The sequence below is a fragment of the Muntiacus reevesi genome, chromosome 7, assembly GCF_963930625.1.
Source record: "Muntiacus reevesi chromosome 7, mMunRee1.1, whole genome shotgun sequence".
NCBI lineage: Eukaryota > Metazoa > Chordata > Mammalia > Artiodactyla > Cervidae > Muntiacus > Muntiacus reevesi.
Genome location: NC_089255.1, coordinates 20767257 through 20783158, shown reverse-complemented (window position 1 = coordinate 20783158; position 15902 = coordinate 20767257).

Sequence of the window (15902 nt, the reverse complement as noted above, 5' to 3'; positions counted from 1 at the left end):
TGGTAAGAATACACTATGAAGTGAGGAAAATAAACTGAACCTGCTGCTCCCATGATTTAAAGAAGCTAGAACACTGCTTACATCTGGGAAGCGGCGTGTTTAGGTTAAGGAAGCTGAACTAATTGTTCCAATGGGTGATGGGAAGCATAACAAGATATCAAGAAATTTAAAGCGATATGGGTAAAGTCTTACTTGGCATTCTGTGGTACACTGCCAGATGTGATTTTAAATCTCAAGTATGGTATTTAAGTGGAGAATAAAGTGAGTAATTCCTTCCTATTTAATTAAATAAAAATAGAAGAATAAATAAGCTAGAATAATGGTTCTGGGATGGATGTTACAGCCAAGTCAGGTTCCGAAGTGTGGAAGGAACCAAAGAACTTGTAACTCATTCCCTCTCTCTCTTTAGAAGGAAGGATCTATGAAGCACCGCTATCCTGTGAGGGTAAAAGGTAGAGATGCAGAATGATTAAACAAGACAAGGAGACAGAGTTCTTTAGAAGAGAGAAATAGGAAGGAAAAAAAGCAAGACCTAGGAGTTGAGAAAGTGTGAGGGAGAGGGGGAGAAAAGAGAGAGAGTGTCCATAGGTTATATGTATGTGAGAAAGTGCTGACATATGGAAATAGAAGGTTGTTGGGGCCCAGACAGTGAGCAAATTTGCATAAGAAGCCCAAGGAGCATTCTGGGAGGAAATCATTAAGACCCATATCCCTTCTTGGAGCTTCCCTTTTGGCTCAGCTGGTACAGAATCCACCTGCAATGCAGGAGACCTGACTTCGATCCCTGGGTTGGTAAGATCCCCTGGAGAAGGGGATCTCCAGTATTCTGGCCTGGAGAATTCCATGGGTTGTATCGTCCATGGGGTCTCAGAGTTGGACATGACTGAGCGAAATCAGATATCCCTTCTTGATGGGTTTAAAAATCAGGATTACTGGGGACAACTTAACTAATAAAAGTACTAATATAGACTATAGGAGAATGTGTTCATGATTTCCAAGTAGGGAAAGATTTCTTTAACAAGATGCAAGAATACCAGCCATACAGAAAAGAGTAGTACATTTGACTACATTAAAATTAAAAGTTTCTTTTTAGCAAAAGACACTATTAAGAAGATTAAAAAAGTAAGATCATAGTGTGGGAGAAAACACAGCCAACAAAAGAAAATGGGAGACTCCAACAGACATTTACAAAACAGATTTTCCAAATGACCCATAAACATGTAGAAAAGGTGTTCAACCACATTAGTAATCAGGGAAATTAAAAATAAAAAGCAATGAGATACACCAGAAAAAAACCAACAATATCAAATGTTGGTGAAGATGTGGAGCAAGAGGAATGCAAACACACTTCCACTGTTGGTGGATATATAATGGCATACTCTGCAGAACTGACAATATATATAATAACATAGATTGTATAAACTCAAGCACAATATTAAATGCAGTTAGCCAGTCACAAAACAGTCCATGCTGTATGATTCCATTTATGTGAAGTTAAAGGGCTTCCCTGGTGGCTCAGAGAGTAAAGCGTCTGTCTGCAATGCAGGAGACCCAGATTCGATCCCTGGGTTGGGAAGATCCCCTGGAGAAGGAAATGGCAGCCCACTCCAGTACTCTTGCCTGAAAAATCCCATGGACCGAGGAGCCTGGTGGGTTACAGTCCGTGGAGTTGCAAAGAGTCAGATATGACTGAGCGACTTTACTTTCACTTTCAAAGGAAAAAATGTGAAAATAAACCATAGCATTTAGGGGTATACTAAGTAGTTAAGTGGTAGAAATACAAAGAGAAGCAGGTGGTGATTTCCATGAACAGAATGTTGGGGGAAGGGCAGTGGAGAGGAGTGGTGCGTGGTGTTGGGGGGGAGATCTTTTGGGGTGCAGGCAATGTCTGTTTATTGGCCGAGTGATGCTTGTGTGGGTGTTGACCTTGAGATAACCGTTGTGCTTGCCGTACATTTTTGCTTTGGTCTCTCCATTGTCTGTGTGCTCGATGTCACAATTTAAGTTTAAAAAGTGATGCTACTTATATAACCAAGGAAATACAGATGTTTGAAGTGAACCTGTTTGCAAAAACCAGGTAGTTTTTTTTTTTCCCCCTTGCAATTGATGGAGAAATTGGTGACATTTTATTCTCCAGTATTGAAGTTGGAGCCACTTTTCCTTCATCTTTCTGTTAGGGCTTTTTTCACACCCATGTGTCAATTGACGCTGGAAAATCTGGCTCCAAAGAGAATTCAAGGACCTAGATATCCATCTATGGAAGATCATTGAGTCTGATCAAGTTTAGAGTATACATTAAGGATTCAAGTTCTCCAGATGTGACATTACAGTCCATAAATGCTGCTCCAAAGGGCCTGTAAAGACACTAAAGCCATCTTCCCAGAACTTAAGAATAGCAGTGTGTGGGTACAGAAGTTTTATGTCTTAGAGCAGGCAGCAAATGTCGATTTGTTTGGTACAGACTGGATCTCAGGTCCAGTGCTCTAGGGCAATAAAGAATCGAAACTGCTCAAGAAGATGGTAAACCATTTTTAAAGGTTGAATGGTCTAAGATTCTTGGAAGTATGGGCTAATCTTTCATGCTTGTCCGACATGATAAATCGTAGAACCTAGATATGGAATGAAGGGAATTGATTAGGTATAACACTTACCATACATCATTAGGAACCATTGACCAAAAAGAAATTCCTTTGTGTTTTTATTCCGGTCATATCATGTTTATATAGTATTTAGGGGAAACTCTGTAAGAGAGGACTGTGATCAATTGTTTATACATTTTAACTAATGATCCAGAATACTTGTATTTCAGTTTGGGAGAAAGTGATAAATAATAACTGTGAGTCCATGGGGGCAGATTAGCTCAAGCCAGTTTATAAACCATACTTTATGAGCTATTTTACAAAACCCTAAGATGTACTTATGGATTAAGACAAAATATCTCATTTGTACCTAAGTGGTGCATACGGTTTCACATAGTTCAATTTCTGACAGTTCTGTTCTGCTGGGGATTTTACTGTAATTGTTGAGGTGGGAGCAGGTTAGGAATAGAAACCGTGGCATGAGTTGGCTGTCACCCATGCTGATACTGCTCCCAGAGATGCGTGCACTTCTTGTTCTTTTGTCCTTGATCTCCCTCAGACCATCCTTTCCTTCTAGAAAGAGGCACACATATGCCCCAAATAACTGATACATTGTTAAAACAAATATGGTAATTGGTCTGTACATTCCTAAGTCACCACCTCTGTCACGACCTGCTTTTATATCTGCCTAGGTGTACATATTGCTGTCCATCAGTCATATCTAAGTGTCTATCTTTCTATTTGTCTAGATAACTGGTCAGTTTCCTATGGTTCAGCTGTGTGCCTTCATCCATCCTGCAATCTGTTCAGTAAGAATCTGTCCTCTTTAGAACCCACCTGCTCCAAAGAGTCATCTCACCCGCTCCTAAAAGGGGTTATGGAGGTGGGTGGTGAAGGGCCACCGGAGTTGAACTCCAGGGCTGCTCCACCTGTGCGTCTTGCATTTCACCCTGCCAAGCATAGGTCTGGCATTGGGGTGACAAGTGCTTGACCAGGAGTGCTCAGAACATGCAGGCGTTCACAGGCTGGTGGTTCATGTGTGGAATGAACAGGGATGGGTAGGACCATCTCCAGACCTCGGTTGTTCTTTTGTTTTTGTTGTAGCAGCGCTGCATGGCTTGCAGCATCTCAGTTCCCGGACCAGGGACTGAACTCATGGCAGTGAAAGCTCTGAGTCCTAACCACTGGACCACCAGGGAACTCTCTCCCAAACCTTAGTCTGTCCCTGAGGGTTTTCCTTCCAGATCCAGATCCTTATCAAAGGCCATCTTTACTTCCTTCTCTTCTGTTTTTGACTATTCCAGGGGCAAGCAGCAATCAGTCAAACAAACAAGAGCTACCATCTCTTCCCCTCAGAATAGTCCAGGTCTTCCTTGCCCCTGGTGACCAGTCAGACTGCCCTGAGGCTTCCACCAGGTAAACCCTGGAAACACTATGGTTGCATTTGGGGTGAGGATACCTCAGTCTTAAAGACTGCTGCTAGTCTTCTTCCTAGACATGAGGTCAAAGATTCCATTATGATTTTGAGTCAGAGGCAAAAGACTAGCCAACTGGCCAAAAGGAAGAGCTGGTTCAAAAGCCCCCAAATTTAAGGAACACATTTTTCTTGGCTTTACTAGAATAATGTTTACAATTGTAGCCAAGTTTTATGTGTAGTTGAGTGGAGATACACACTTTAAAAAATTTAGGTGCTGTGACATTTCGAAGTTTTTTTTCAATAGGAGTAAATGCAAAAACCTCTTTAGGTGAGATACTTTGTTAAATATAAGGCTGTTTATCATGAACTTAATACATCATTCAGAGCTAGAATTGAGTATATAATAGTAGTCACTCTTCTTTAAACAAAACAGAAACATATGGCTTGAAAATATATGCTTATTTGTAGGGGAAATGGAACAAACAGTTGAAAGTGGGACCTTTCTGGAAAATCTGGGTCATAGAGTTGTGTCTTTTTAAGAGGATCCATGTGACATCAGCAGAACCCAAACTGTTTAAGAATTTAGCCTTTCCACTTTGTTCTGTGTTGAATGATCTCGAGCACCTTGGTTGTCCTGGGCTCAGGTACAACCAACCAATGTTTGACTGCAGAGGCAAAAGGAATGGATATTCTTTACCAGCTTTTGGAAGTGAAAATCCAATGTACGTTATTATGACATACATGACAAGTCAATTTCAGTTGGTAGTGTTTTGAACCTAATATCTGTAAATGCCAAGAGTAAAACAACTCTTCAATATATGTAGTTACTGCTGTATTCATTAAGCTGTGTGTATGCTCAGTTGCTCAATCATGTCTGATTCTTTGTGATCCCATGGATGGTAGCCCACCAGGCTCCTAAGTCCGTGGGATTTCCCAGGCAAGAATACTGGGATAGATTGTCATGCCCTCTGCCAGGGGATCTTCCCAACCCAGGGACTGACCCACGTCTCCTGCATTTGCAGATGGATTCTTTACCACTGTGCCATCTGGGATGCCCCATTAAGCCTTCCATTCACATTAATTCACAGTTTCTACTGAGAGCCAGATAAATGCCAAGTATCCCATAGAAGGTATAGAAAATAAACTGTTCTCTGACCTCAGGACGTACCCAGTTGGATAGGCAGACAAATATATTGACACATCAGAACACGACAAATGCTGTAACTGGGAAACGAGCTGGGTTTATGGCCACATGGAGGATAAGCACATCGAGGAGTATCATCTCCTAGTCTAGAAGGGACAAGAGGAGATGGAAAGCGTTAAGCCAGGAAAACAAGAGGGAGAATAACATTTCTGACCAAGGAAACAACAGGTGTAAAATTGAGACAGACATTCTATGGTCTAAGTTTCAACACAAGTTTAAAAAATAAGTGTATAATCTGGGAAAGATTGGAGATAGTTTGTACAGTACAAAGACTGGTTCTAAACTCAACACAGAGTGACCTTGGGCAAGTCACTGAACTTCTTTATGCTTCATTCTTTTAATCTATCAAATGAGAGACTGGGTAAGTTTCTAAGCTCCTTTGCACAGAAAGAAACAGAAATGTATTCGCAAAAACAGTTTCAAGTCAACCAGAACTTGAGGATGAGCTTTGAGCTTGGGGAGTTGCCCCGTGGGCATATGCATAGATGGAGACAACTTCTATTAAAGAACAGTCTAGGGACTTCCCTGGTGGTCCAGTGGGTAAGACTTTGCCTTCCAATGCAGGGCGTGCAGGTTCGATTCCTGGTTGGGGAGCTAAGATCCACATGTCTCTTGGCCAAAAAACAAAACTTAAAACAGAAGCAATATTATAACAAATTCAATAAAGACTTTAAAAAAAAGCAGTCTAGCCTCAGACTATCCCCCAGAACATTCACTGAAGTCCGACTCGCACTTGATTAGCACTGGGCATGCCCCTGCTATGCTATCTCTTTCATTCACTGCTGGTGAAGACAGTGGTGGCTAATAGCTGAGAACAGGAGCCAACTGAGGCTTGCGGGCATGGTCTGCTCCTGATCCACCTCTGCCCCACCTTCCAGTTTTCCTCACTCTCTCCCACTCTCCAGAAGATCTTTGTTCCTTCAGGTAATTTCAGCTGTTGAGTGCTTGAAACCCAGACTTACATGACATGATCACCTTTGAAGATTATCTTTAAGCCCCACAGCAGAATTCCTCAAAAGTGGTGGTAAGTGTTCCCATAAATGCCAGTGGTATCCCAGAAAAGACAGAAGTTTTGCTTGTGTGTGTGTGTGTTTTAATCATCCTGCCCTTTCCCTGTCTCTCTAGAATAGTTCCCTTATGTTGACACTGGTGACACCCAATGGTCTCTTCTCTGAGTTTCTGGACAAGAGGGAGAAAGCCCATCTTTCCTGGGTCAATATAGCAAATTTCTAAAATGCAGTCCTCATGTCTCATGTCCCTTCACTTTCAAACTTGAACTATGGATCTAGAGAAGAAAATGCAATCGGTGTACAATGAGAAGACACCAGTGACTAAGAGTATGGTTGGGGGAAGCTTACTGTTGTGATTAAGGATAAAATGTCAAAATAATTTCTCCCATCAAATCAGTTACCTACCTGTTGTGGAAAGCAGCAGAAAAGTAATGACAGGATATATAAGAGCCTCTTAGGAAAGTGGAAATCTATTTAAAAATGAGTGAACTTTAGTAACTTAGTGGCAAGTGAGGAACTTAGAATTCTAAGTATATGGAGATGAACTCCATGCAAACTGTTTTCCTCGATAGAAATAACTTTACTTATGTTCAAAATGTTTTGAAGGGGTAGAAATGCAGCGACACCTTCCAACATCCTGTGCAGAGGAGTCATGGAGACTAGAAATCCAACATTACATAATTTATTGGACTTCAAAGAGAGAATCTTTGATAAGAAAGCAGAGCCTAGTAGAATCGGGATTTGTAAAGAATGGACAAATGTATGTGTTAGCAGCCCCAGTAAATACAAAATAAACAGGACTGTTTTGGGGGCTGGTACTCCTTTGAAGTCACACTTTTCTTTGAAAGAATTTATTGTATGACTCTAACAAGTGGAAAGAGATATATCATTGATGAAGTCCTTAAGAAGATCACTACACCAAATACAGTATCTGGTTTCTTAACCTCCAGTCTGATTGTATAAGGGCCAGATCTGAAACCTAGACAAAGACCTGTAATTACTGGAAGGCATTTGTCAAACAACTCTGATAGAGAGAAAAAATGAGGAAAATAGATGCTTCTGTACTCATAAACGTGGCCATTGTGCTCCCAAAGACTTCTGTTACTCAGCCTCTGATGGCCAGAGTCACTGACGTGCCATCTACAGTCTTAGCCCAGCCCTTGTTTCTATTTCAGTCGCCACTGAGGCAAGTACAGCATTAGTGATCTCAGTCTTAATTCATCCTCAGGCCCAAGCATGACCACTCCTTCTTACTTCCCACATCTCTGCCCCTGCCAATCCACATGAACATGGGGCCAGCCCTCCCAACACCTCCTTTCTTGCAGGCTGACACAGCCCATCAGCCAGGGCCTCTGTTAGTCTCCGGGCCTGGACTCCGAACAATCACGTGTCCAGGATCTAGGTCAGGGCTCAAATAGGTAGAGATCCTGCTGACTGTGGATGGATATCTTAGTCACATATCTGCCCCGGGGAATCTCTGGTCCTCACACAACCAGGATCATGCCTCTCTCTTTCCCCAGATGCTGTTGTGAGGCTTGGTGTGACTCGTTTCTTTGTTCATTATGCTCTTCACACTCTTGACTTCCCATCTAAGCTGAATGTCCGGAGCCCTTATGTCTCCTCATGTCAAGAATTTACCACTATTGTCTTTTAATGGTATCTGACATATTTGGCAGATTACATGAAGAATTCCTCAGACTGTAGAAAAGAGGGATCTCTGACAGATTCTCCTGCTTTATGTTTAACTACAGTTGCTACCACGTTCACCAAAAGAGGAACCTGTAAATTCTCTACTCTATTTGAAAATGGACAAGATGGCCCAGCTGCCGTCCATGTCACTCAACCAAACAGGTGTCAACTGGTCTTATTAAAACAAGACCTCCCTGTATGACAATTGCCATTGTGCATGGTTTCTTTACATCAAAAAAAAAAAAAAAAAAAAAACCTTGCTCATCCCCTCCTTATTCATAATTTTAGTATTTAGAATTTAAAAAGAGTTTAAAAAAAAAAGTAAGAAAATAATTCAATAGAAATTGTTAAATTTGGAGATCTGATTTCCAAATTAAAGGGGTTTTCAAAGGTGAAAAAACAAAAAATAAAAGGTTCAAAATCAATACTCGGAGAAAACATATTATATTTGAAAAAAGATTACAGCGAATACGTCCAAAGTTCCAGGCAAAATCAATAACAAAAGCAACACCCATGACATAGTTTCATAAAAATTTTAAACTATGAGGGAAAAAAAAGGGAATTCTACAAGTTTTCAAGTAGAAAAAGTAGGTCATTTTCAAAGAGCAAAATATCAGACTAGCTTTGGCTTTTTCTGCTGCTCTGAGCAAGGCCTGATGACACTGTGCTGACATCTTCTACGGAAGGGATAAGCTGTGACTCAGGAATAATGGGCCACATCAAGTCATTTGTACAGGGAGGCAACAGAGAGACATTCTCAGACCAAACCAACTTAAAAAAAAATATGGGGCAGCCAGAGACCTCTTTAGAAAAGTGCTCAAAACCACAATATACAGTATGCAAAGCTAAAATTAGAGACAGAAATTTGAATGGCTAATGGCTAAAAATGAACCTCCGATAATTAATGACACCAACTATCATTAAAGAAGTAAGGATAACTCTAAAAGGATAACTCTATTTATGACACTAGCTTAATTATTTGAGGAAAAGAAATCATAAAGGAAACATGAAAGAGAAAAAAAGTGAAAAATAATTATGAATGAGAAATCAGTACAGGGAACAAGAAGCACAGACAAAAAGAATAGCAGCCTTGTCTTCCATGAAGGGGAGTAGGACATACTTTTGATTAGGGAAAGAGATCATTAGAATGCTTATAGAGTGGTTTAAGATATTCATGTATGTCTTTAAAACAGGGCTTTTTGTCTCCCAAAACTTTTTAAAAGATAAAGGGGATAATACAGTTCATAGAATCAAAGAGACAAATCCTAAACACTGTAAGAATTAAAACCAAATGTACCAAATGCCAGATTTAATGTAAATCATCTAACCCCCCCAAAAGGCTGTTTCTTCTTAAATCAATAAGCAAAATTAACATTCTAAAATGTTAAATTCAGTAAGGTCGGCCAAGATAGGTCATTTAAAAATAGTAAAACCAAATTAAAACAGAAAAAGGGAAATAAAATGGATCAAAATTAATATCAGATAATAGAGTTGGAAATAAAATTGATTAAGAATAATACAAAGTTTCAATAATAAAAAACAGCCAATCATTCAATTAAATGGAACTGTGAAACAATAAACATTAAGAATATAAGAAATTTTCCATTACTGTATTTTCTTTCCTCTTAGAAGAGAACAGAACCAAACCCAATAAAAACTATTTTTCACTCTCATTGATCTGTCATAGATCTTTTTTTCATGATTCTATGGACAACAGCTGGTTATATAAACAAGATGAGTATCCTTGACTATTAGTATTTCTGCAAACTTGTATGCTAACAATATTACCGTGAGAGTCAGGAGGTGAACATACATAAAACCTACAATTGGGTAACATTGACCAGAGAAGGTTAATCTTGATATAAACTATTAAAACATCATTGGATAATGTTCACTAGGCCTCTGGTGAACTTTTGAGCATTTTCACAAACTCTGGTTCTTTTAGTGTAATGGTGAATGTGAATATTAATGCTGAAAATAGATCTTTCTTATACATCATTATGTAGGAAGTAATTTCTCATTTGGATTAATATTAAGGTAACAGGATTTTTGTACAGGAGAATAATATATTCTCAGAAGACCCTGAGGCTGGGAAAGATTGAAGGTGGGAGGAGAAGGGGACGACAGAGGATGAGATGACTGGATGGCATCACTGACTTGATGGACATGAATTTGAGTAGACTCCGGGAGTTGGTGATGGACAGGGAAGCCTGGCGTGCTGCAGTCCATGGGGTCGCAGAATCGGACATGACCGAGCGACTGAACTGAACTGAACTGTTGAGATATTAGGCAGGCACCATCTTAGCCAAGTGATCTTAGCCAACATCACCAGTAATAAGACACGTTAACATCACGAACCCTCTGCTAAACTGCACTGTGGTGGGCACAGCATCCTATCTGTGGGGTACTTGCTATAATTCACAACCTCAATCTAATCAAGAGAAAACATCAGGCAAACCTGATAGACATTCTACAAAGTCACTGAACAGAACTCTTCAAAAGTATCAAGGTTATGAGCAATCAAGGAAAACTGAGGAATCATTACAGCCTGGAGGACATTAAAGAGAAGATCAATTAAATGCAATATGGGATTCTGTGCCATGAAAAACCAGTGAAATTGGAATAAAGTGTGTAGATTAGTTAATAGTATTGATTCAATGTCAGTACTTTGGTGTTGATCATCATACTTTGGTGTTGATCATCAGACTTTGGTCTTGATCATCAGACTTTGGTTGTATAAGAAGATATCCTAGAAAGCTAGGTGGAAGGCATATATAAACTCTGTGGATACTAGCCTTACAATTTTTCTGAAAGTCTGGAATAATTTCAAAATAAAAATCTAAAAGAAATCTAAATTAATAAATATCTCTTCTAATTGGCTTTTTTTTTTTTTTAAATATAATTTTATTAGTTGGAGGCCAATCATTTTACAACATTTCAGTGGGTTTTGTCATACATTGACATGAATCAGCCATATAGTTACACGTATTCCCCATCCCAATCCCCCCTCCCACCTCCCTCCCCACCCGACTCCTCAGGGTCCTCCCAGTGCACCAGGCAAGAGCACCTGACTCATGCATCCCACCTGGGCTGGTGGTCCGTTTCACCATAGATAATATACATGCTGTTCTTTCAAAACATCCCACCCTCACGTTCTCCCCCAGAGTTCAAAAGTCTGTTCTGTACTTCTGTGTCTCTTTTTTGTTTTGCATATAGGGTTATCGCCACCATCTATCTAAATTCCGTATATATGTGTTAGTATACTGTAATGTTCTTTATCTTTCTGGCTTACTTCACTCTGTATAATGGGCTCCAGTTTCATCCACCTCATTAGAACTGATTCAAATGAATTCTTTTTAACGGCTGAGTAATATTCCATGGTGTATATGTACCACAGCTTCCTTATCCATTCATCTGTTGATGGGCATCTGGGTTGCTTCCATGTCCTGGCTATTATAAACAGTGCTGCGATGAACATTGGGGTGCACGTGTCTCTTTCAGATCTGGATTCCTCAGTGTGTATGCCTAGAAGTGGTATTGCTGGGTCATATGGCAGTTCTATTTCCAGTTTTTTAAGAAATCTCCACACTGTTTTCTAATTGGCTTTTAAAAACTATTAATAAATGGGAAGAAACAAGAAATTCAAAGATGTCTAAAAATATTTTTCTACTTCTAGTTCTTTAACTAGGTAGTCACTTTCAGTTATTAGGGAATAGTCTCATTTTCTAGGTATTAACAAATTCAGTCCAATTTCACATTAAAACTTTAATCTCATGCAATTTACACCTTCTCTGCGGCCTCTGGCTCAGTCCTGACTCAGGCTCAGAAACTTGAAGCCTGGAAAGGGGACCTTGGCTGGCTTTTCATTCTTGTACCATGTTCTTTTCCCTCCATTTCTCCGTGACCCTGTGACCTCCAGCTCCCCGAGGGTTGGCATCAGAGAAAGAGGGCACGCGGGGTGGAAAAGGTCTTTGGTGACTGGGACAGTTGTAATCTGGCTGTGGTGCCCTCTGTGTGGGACTGGGGCCCATAAGCTTATCTTTTATGGAACAATTTTGGGGTTCACTGGAGATCTTCACCTGAGCATTGCTGACCCCAACGACACACTCTTCTGCTGATGGTCATGGCCCCCACGTTCAGACCTTGGCACCCTGTCTGTTTCCCCAACCCAGCACCTCCAGCCTGTTTTTGGTGGGATCCTTTTCAATTCCAGCTCCCTTCCACAAGGAGCACAGCAGGTCCCAGGAGACACACACCTTTGCCCCACTGTCGGGGTGGACACTGCTGCTCCCGTGACAGCCTCCTCTTACTCTGCCACAGGTGGGGTCTCCACACACTTTCCCCAGCAGTGACTCATGTACTAGACCCCACGTCCCCCGAATTCCACGGGACATGTGACATTCACATGGGACATGTGAGCCGCTCTTATGAACCCGCCTTAGCAACTTGCCTTAAACTAAGAGGGAAACTTAGGAAAGGAGAAACAGCACTCTGCTCTAATTATTCTCCAGTTTCTCACTCTCTAAAGATATCCTCTCTTCTAATAGCCACTGTGCCTCTCAATGAATTCCTAGGCTTCTCTCGTACATGACCCTGAGGCAGAGGTGAGGCTAGGGGTGGAAAGAAAACACATATTACCATCTCTTCACAGGTCCTCAATACGTGGTTGGTGACTTAAATTTGGTCTTTGGGGCCGTTGTTGAAAATCTAAGACAACAGGAAAAGTCACGTCTAACTCCATCAAAATTTAAAACGTATGTTTCCTAGGGAACCCTCCTACATTGTTAGTGGGAATGTAAATTTATGCAGCCACTATGGAAAACAGTATCGAGATTCCTTAAAGAATTAAAAATAGAGCTACCATATGATCTAGCAATCCCACTCCTCGGTATATATTAGAAAAGGCAAAAACTCTAATTCAAAAAGATACATGCACCTCTATGTTCCTAGCAGCACTACTTACAATAGCCAAGACATGAAAACAACCTAAGAGACCGTCAATAGATGACTAGTTTAAGAAGATGCAAATATATGCAGTGGAATATTACTCAGCCGTAAAAAGAATGAAATACTACCATTTGTGGCAACATGGATAGACCTAGAGAATATCATACTAAGTGAAGTAAGTCACACAGAGAAAGACAAATATTATATGATATCACTTACATGTGGAATCAAAAATATGATACATACGAATTTATATACAAAACAGAAACAGCCTCACAGATATAGAAAACAAGTTTATGGTTACCAAAGGGGAAAGGGAGGCAGAGAGAGGGACAAGTTAGAAGTAGGGATTAACAGACACAAACTACTATACATAAAATAGATAAGCAAGGATTACTGTATAGCATAGGGAACTATATTCAATACCTTGTAATATTACAAGGTAATATGTAAAATAATCATATATATGATAAATTATTAATATTAATCACATATATTATATATATCTGAATCATTTTCCTGTACACCTAAAACTAACACAGTATTGTAAATCAACTATACTCCAAATAAATAAATGAATAAATAAATTTTAAAAACCTCACATCTCTTCCTACACAATAGTTCTACATCTATGTATTTCTTCCATATGTACATGTATAGAGAGACATATACACAAAGATATTCATTGTAGCTCCATTTGTAAAAGTAAAAGTTTGGAAATATTATGAGTGCCTATTGAGCAAGGATATATTACAAAGCATCCATTCAATAGAATACTATGTAGACTTTGAGAAGAAAGTCTACATAAACTTCCTAAGATATAGCTTTAAGTGGAAAAAGCAAGACACTAACATGCAAAATTTGATGCAATATATACCCTGTGTATATGTGTGTGTTAGCAAATGTACAGAATATTGTTGGAAAGATAAAGAATTTTATAAAAGAGTCTCTCACTGAGGGGGGAAACTAGGGAGCAGGTGGAAAGGTGGTTTATTTTTCACTGGGCATTGTGTGCATTTTTTTTTTTTAACCATGTCCAGCTCTTCCAATATAGGAATCAATAACTTCCTTTCTGCCCCTTGCTAAGTTATATCTTGTAAGACCCTGAACCCTATGTAGGAGCAGAGCTTTTTGCTCATGATCCCTGTCTGTTTTTCTGCCCTTTAGACCTGGGTCAAGATATGGAGAAAGCAGCCCTAACCTTCACTTCTCTCTTCTGCCTAGAAGCCAAGGTTCTTGGACAATTATAAACATCCCAACTGTTTGGTTCCTGATGCCTTCTGTAGTCCTTCAGAGCCGTGCATCCCTAAATTGTCCCCACTTCCCCCATCATACCTTATCATACCCTGTCCTCTCATACCCTATTGCTCCAGAAGTTAAAGAGAAGGAAAGAAAGTGGAGAAGATCCCTATAATCCCTCACTCTGAGGATTTCCCACCATCCTCTCTCCAGGTCTGGGTCATTGTCCACTGGTGACTTTTCTGTAGGTTCTTGCTGACAGTATAATCCTCTCTTCTTTTCCCCGGGCAGGAACCTGAAGGATGCAGAAACAGAATATTAATTTAACCCTTGGCTCCAGGCCCAGCTCTGCCTTGAGCTAGCCGTGAGACCTCATTACTAGTAGATATAATACTACATCGTCATGGAACCCCACTGCAGACCAGGCTATATGCCAGGCCTCTTATATATTGTGCTCTCCAAATCTTCACTGTTACCCCATGAAATAGAAGGGCTTCCCTGGTGGCTCAGATAGTAAAGAATCTGCCTACAATGCAGGAAACTCAGGTTTGATCTCTGGGTTGGGAAGATCCTCTGGAGAAGATCCTCTGGCAACCCACCCCAGTCTTCTTGGCTGGGAAATCCCATAGACAGGAGCCTGGCAGACTTCAGTCCACGGGGTTGCAAACAGCTGGACACAACTGAGCGACTAACATTTATTGATTCCATTTCATAGATAAGTTGATAACCTTGCCCAAAGTCACATGGCAGAGTTAGTGCTCCAAAACCTGCTGAGCATCTGAAACTGTTTACTCAAGCTTTTCTGTACTCTCGTCCCTCATTTGCATGATGCAGGAAGATGAAACAAGGTCTTCATGGTCCCTCCCAGCCCCAGCGATGCTCACACTTTAATGCTGTGACTCTCTGGAACCTGAGCCTTGTCCCCCTTCTCTGTCCCCAGGGACCTCCCTAGTGTTAGACCAGGCACTTTGCTGCTCAGTCCAGAAACCTCCAGCTCCTCCAGACCTGGTGTCTCTGATACTTCCTTCTATGCTTCTAACTCCATTAGCTCTGAACCCCAACTCAGCCTCTTTGTTAAGTGTGTCTTGATAAAAGTTCTCCCCTTTCCCACAAGGTCTGAAGCAGAACATCACACTCTCCTCAAGTCCACTTGCCCCTGCACATGGGGGGGCCCATGAGCACCCTGGCTTCAAGAGGATACTTGAGGTGATCCCCTGTGAAGGGTTTCACATTCCTCCTCCCCTGACCTCCTCTGTGAATATCTCTGATTCCCAAGGCAGAATTCAGGGCTTCTTCCTCTGACACTAGGCACCTCTACACTCGGTAAGGAGGACCCTAGAGATCATGCCTTATGTTACAGTGAATTCGAACTGTTTGTTTTTGTCTTCACCAGATTATGAGATAATTGAGGGTAGAGACAAGGTCACGTTTATCATTGTCTTACCAGCAAGTTAGCACAGAGCCTGACATAGATGCAGTGAGGTTTTAAGCAGGGTAAAAGCTCAGCAATGTGCTGGTTTTTTTTTTTTTAAAGGTTCTAGCAGCAACCTAGAGAGTGAAATGAGAGGAGTGAGATGAGAAAAAAGAAGCGTTAAAAGGCAATGAAGATGAAGAAGAGCAGTACAGAATTGTGTAAACTGAGTTCTTGGAACTACAGTAACATTGAGGATGAGGGAGGTGGAGCTTTCTGTCCTGACTTTGTGGCCCCCTGGTTTAGGCATTGGTGGATGTCACAGTCATTGATTGAAACTGGAAAAAGTAAATTTACCAAAAAATATTAAATTAAGTTTTAGTCAGGTTGATTTTTTTTCCATTTA